Source organism: Semicossyphus pulcher, unplaced genomic scaffold (genome assembly GCF_022749685.1).
Source record: "Semicossyphus pulcher isolate SPU_LCO1_2020_fin unplaced genomic scaffold, fSemPul1.0.p SCAF_2, whole genome shotgun sequence".
NCBI lineage: Eukaryota > Metazoa > Chordata > Actinopteri > Labriformes > Labridae > Semicossyphus > Semicossyphus pulcher.
Genome location: NW_027211693.1, coordinates 8,162,648 through 8,168,647, shown reverse-complemented (window position 1 = coordinate 8,168,647; position 6,000 = coordinate 8,162,648).

The window sequence follows — 6,000 nt, the reverse complement described above, 5'->3', positions numbered from 1 at the left end:
TGTTACAATGTTACAATTTCATTTAGCAGCCGCTTTTGTCCAAAGCGACGTACATCTGAGAGTTCATACAGCACTAGCAAGGATCAAGACAGGAGGGAACAAAGTCAGTGACTGCTGACAGACAGCTTCAAGTGCGATCGGACACTGGTGCATTAATTACAACAGTTCTGTGGCTAAATTTTATAGAACTAAACCGATTAAAATAAAGGCTAATAGCGCGTTGTTGCTTTGAGTGTTCGTCTCCTCAGCTAATTTGAGACACTGAATCTCTCTGAGACTCCTTTATTTGTGCTGGTGACTTGAGAACTTTCCCTGCAAATATTAGAGAAATAATATGGCGTGTCTATGTACTACTAGCTTAGCTGATTTACTTTCTATTTAACCAGCTAATGCGTTAGCCCTGAGAAAAGCATTGGCTAACTCATTGCCCCTCTCAAGCTCCTGCCTCTTGTCCAAATATGGTTACTTCTCGTTCCCTCACAGCATTTCGTCCACTTTTATTTTTATACACTCTATGCTGATGATGTCAAGTGTTATTCCTCCTTATGGGTTTAAATATTCAACAAAAAAGCAGCCCAACTACTCTGCACGTTTTTCATGCTGCGTTCCTCATCATTACCTGACCTCATGCTTTTCTACTAGTATTGACACATTCACAATTAATTAGAGCCTGTTCTCTTTATTAGAGGATTACAGGAGATTTAAAGCTGTGTTTATTTAAAACTTCAAAGTGCTCCTAATTTGCTTACAGACGGTCATCCAATAATGTATTCAATGCAGGTCTATCCTTTTTTTCAGCTTTTACAGCCAGTCCAGCAGAAATTGTTATGTGGGTGAAAGGTTAGATAATTTAGCATCGGAAATGTTACTCAGGTAAAGGTATGTAGAGGTCCGGAGATAAAAATGTCAAGCAGTTTAAAATTTGTGTAAATTCAAAATGCTATTTAAGGAAGAGTATATCAGTGCAGCATAGTAAATATTATATAGAAAGGTGTGTATAAGTAAGGCATTAAAAACATTCCTTTAGTAAAAAGTTTGTGTAAATGCAGCGTTAGAATTGTTCATTAAAAGTGTGTTTCAGTCCAACTTTTAAAATGGTATGTAATAGTATTTATAAGTGTCTAAGAAGTTTGTATCCACATACAGAGTCTGTTTAAACTACATTCAAATGTCTTAGCCTTGTGTCTTCAATGAAATGGCTTGCCCCCCTTTGAGAAGACACCCATAAAATTGTGATAATTGCCTTTTTTTTATTTAACTTTCAATGTTATTGGAGAGGAATAAAAACACAACATTAGTTTAATTTAGTTCCTAAAAATGCAATATGGTGAGTAACTCTCCAATAAAATAAGCAACATATGGCTGCAAACGGTTCACTTTTAGAGTTTAAAGTGATTAATACACTTTGATTATTAATTAAAAATCCATTTTCGATTGGGGGTCTTATAAATACAATTTAAATTTGACCTTAAACTTAAAAACTCTTTCAATGTTTTTATTTTAGTTGTCAAAGATTTTTATAAAATGTACCTTTGTTTCTTCTTTACTGACCTACATTATTATTATATAAGTTATCTTGCATCTTTAGCATAGCCATATTAAGCACTAACTTGAGTGGTGTTGCTTAATTTAGCGTTCCTGCATTTAAACTGTGTGAATAGACTTTCAGTTATGTTTTGATGCTGCTACATGATGCTGTAGATGCATCGTGTTTCTGCAGGTATTTAAAGTGTTAAAGTGTGTGCATGTCTTGCATTAGCCATGTAGACTATTGAGTGCTTGTCTGTTTGTTGACATGCAGAGTGCTGCACACGTGTCAGAGGGAAGCTGCCCACCGCCACACAATCAGTATCGGGCTCCTGCTCCTTTTCACTGTGGTCCGGCAAGTGAGACTGAACATGCGGCGCAGGGAATTGAGGTGCATTGATCTGTCCTCGGCAGCGTCTCCCTGGACTGGTGAAATCATTAACCTCGCTGGCTCAGACACAGGAAGCTACAACAGAGTATCTTTGAGAGGTTAATTAAAAATAAAAGCGCAAGGGGGAAGGGCAGGGGGTGTATTCACCAGGGAAAAGTGCACTGACTTCCAAATGAGCTCACTCCAATAGCTTAGTGGATGTGTGTTCTCTATGAAACACACCAACAAGGTGAGATCAGGTTTAAGCTACTAAACTTTTATTGATTTGTTCTTTTAGTTATGAACAGCAGATGGAAATGATACGAGAAAACACATTAAAGAGCATGTTTACAACCTTCAGCTGTAAAGGGATCGACTGTGAAAAATAAGATCAAATAATCCACTTTAAACTGTTATTTAAATACATCAAACAAGTGACTCCAAATCAAAGCAGCAACATTGATTTAACTTAACCATAAAAGTTTTTCATGCTTGTTTCTATCAACCGGTTTATTCTGTTACTTTCTCTAAGATATAAGCATTCATTTGATGGTAACAGTGTTATTTGTACCCAAAGAAATGAAGGCCAAACTAAAAAATTAGACAAAAGTTGCCTTGAAGCACAGTTACCCTTCAAACTAGGAATGGGGCCATGCTGAAGCTGATGTGATTTAATAGTTTTCAACTTGTTTAAAGGAGCACTTCTCCCCTGGAAAAAGCCACTGTCAGTCAAAGCTGGTGTTCTCTGTAATCGACAGACGCAATAATACTTGAAAATTGACGCAATAGCTGTGGTGCAGAATCCGAAATACGACGAGAATATACCGGTGGGTCGTCTAAAAAATCTTCAGGTCTGCAGTCTACATTTCAAACCTGACCATTTTGAACGAGACATGACATCGGAGGCGGACGTCCTCGATTGAGGAAGTGTACCAGGGCCCATCAAATTTGCATTTTTTTCCCTATCATAATGGCATTAGCTCCCCATGATAGCATGACAGGACTGAGGTTGAAAATTGGCGAACTGGCCCTTGACTTTTGACTTTTGCTGTGTCCAGCATCCCAGAAACATTCCTCTTTAACTACACCCACCAGCTAACAGCATGGTTACCAACTACAACCAGCTAATGCCATGTCCATCTAGCTAGCGTGTTGCTATAACTGACATCCTGCTGTTCAACCCACCAAGCAACAGCCAAACAATCTCCCTCAGCTAACTCGTCAAAGCATACACTCCAATGTCCAATACCATGTTAGCATACCTAGCATGCTAACAATATGGAACGCTATCTAAGTTGCAAGGTAATAAAAAGTAGACAAATCACATAGGCATCGTTAAAACATCAGGTTATGGAGGTTCAGACTATGCAAAAAGTAGCCAATTTAACATGAAAAAATTAAACAAAATTTAACATTTTATTTTCTGTTTATAAAGAAATATATGAAACCAGACCATTAGCGAGAAGATTACCTTTAAAGTTATTTTTAACGTCCATCACAGCTGCCACCAGGTCTGTGTCTGACAAGCTGATATACAGCATGCAAACTTTCACAGTGAGTAGTCTGTTTGGGATTTAACTTAAAGCAGGATGAGATCTTTTGCTAGAGAATACTACAAACACATGTGCAGGACAGGATCAGAACAGGAGCTCCCAAAACGGATACAAAATCAAAGTCCTACGGAAGAAAATGTGCAGTGAGTAAAACGGTATTTACTGCAGTATTTGTTATGTTTCTGTAGGTGATGCTCTGACTGTTAGAGAAATAGATGACAACAAGATTATCTACATGAACAAGCAATAACACGTCCTTCAGTGTCTGTCAGCTCCCAGTAGCTCCGACAGCTTCAAGAGAAACACCGGCTGATGTTTAAATGTCAATAAGATGTCAGATCAAAGCGTGTGATGAGGTTTGTGAGTCTCCATCGATAAGGCCGGTGTTGAGTGTTTTTTTTTTGATGAGTTCACTTTGACAGGACGGTGACACAAAGTGCACCGAACACTTCTGCAGACATCGTCGACAGCAGCGCCTCCTTTTCTGCCTGATTTCATACATTCTTTATGAATGTGTTATTGAAAAGTCTCATTATGTTCATCAAAGACGTATTAGGAGCCACATTTCTTTACCCAATATTGTGTTCAGTACAAGAGACATTATTTAAGAAGGCACTTCATTGGATTACACGCACACACAGAAATGAGTTGTTTTATTAGCTCTCTGCTTTTGTTTGCAGCATAAACAGGTTAGGTGTTCGCAATTGTGTGAAAATGTGATGTGGATCATCTTGATAGGCCTGTTGATGGTGTTATTGCAGTCTGCGGTGCCCGGGAACACTCGGGAAATGATGCTCCCCCTGTCAGCGCTGCAGAGCGCCTCTGCCTCTGGATCTATGGGTAATTACTGAGACTCTGCTGACTCAGGACACATACACCCATATGAACATGAAACACCCCCACACATGAGGAAACAGCTCACATGTGAACACAGACAGACACGTGGACAGGACAACGACAAATCTCACACACATGCAGTATACCAACACCGGCAGCAGGCAGGTTGTATTGCTTTGGCACAGATTGGAGACAGAACTAAAGTTAAGCTAAAAAAAAATGCAGTATTTGAGCAAAAAGTTACTTAAACAAATAAAAGCTATGATGTAACTCAAGCTTAATGACTCCATTCTTTACTGTTATTCAGGGTCAAGGAAGGTCACGTGGCCAGCTAATTAGCCTAGCCTAACTTTTAAATCAGAGTTGCACCTATTCTAATCTGAATGAAATAGATTTTCTGGTAGGCCTACTAGCTATTAAACATAAATACCCACATAACTGTTGAAAATTATGTAAGAAAAATGTGCATATTTTTGTTAAGTTCAAATGTAATCCCGTTGATTGATATCTGGACTCCTGGAGATGGTTGTAACTTATGCAGCATTTTAAAGGAAACATATTTTAGCTCTGTAATAAATTTGTTTTTGAATCTCGTTGGTAAAGTTTGTTTCGTTTTAAAAAGTATTAAACATATTTTAATTTTTTTTTTTTCTGCGCTGCACTGTCACTCCAAAGTTGTAGAAAACATGGCTGCTCTAGGATCGGTTATTCGGCCTTATATGTTCGAGCCAGAATCGCCAGGAGGTATTGGAATGGTAAGCTGAAATCAACGACTTGACTACAAGCTAGAGCAAGAAGGCAGCCTGAGGTGAATGGCAGTGAATGACGATCGGTCGATTTCAGCGAGAGCAAAGTTCTACGTAGAAACCTGCAGCTGTTCTGAATGGCCCATTTCAGAGGCGACCTTTTTAAACATGTAATTCTGGAAAAACACAGAATTATGCAGTTTTCACTTTTTCACTGTGAACAATAAAAACCCAAACATGTGAAGCTTGTGAAAACGTGAGAATATCCATTCAGAAGATACGGCCCCTTTAATGGAGCAGATTCATTAACTATTTTAAGCAAGAAAGTGTGGCTAAATGACTGTAATGCATTAACTATATGAATACTATTTAACTACGTAAGTTTGGAAGATACTTTCAGATCCTTTTAAATCTTTGGAACACTTAAATTCCCTTTTATTTATTCCTACACGGATATTTGCTTTGTGTTAAAACCCTTTAGAAATACAAAGTAAAAGAGACCAACAATGTTCGTGAATAATACCCTATATTTCTCTGTTTGAGAGGAGATTACTGATACAAATTATAGCATTTTTGAAGCATCGCTGCATACCCTGAAAATATCCAAACACATTCCAACAAGGACATGCGACGATGCCCAAATCCTGCAAACAAACAAGGACAAACACCCCAAAGTGTAAAATCCTGATATGTTTCCAGCTTAATGTGAAACACGTTTCATTTTGGCCCAGGTGCTCAATCTGCTCATTCCTGATTATAATATAAGTTCTAGTTCCTCACCGGCTCTACCTGTGAACATGTTTTGCAGTAGTAAAATTCTGAATGTATTTGTTGATACTGTTTTGGACTTGAAATAACAGATTCACCATCTTCCCTTGCAGACTCCCCCGGGATCTGATGACGCTTCAGTGAGAGAGATGAAATAATTCCCAGATTTATTAGCCTCTGGAAATTGGCTTCAGTGGGA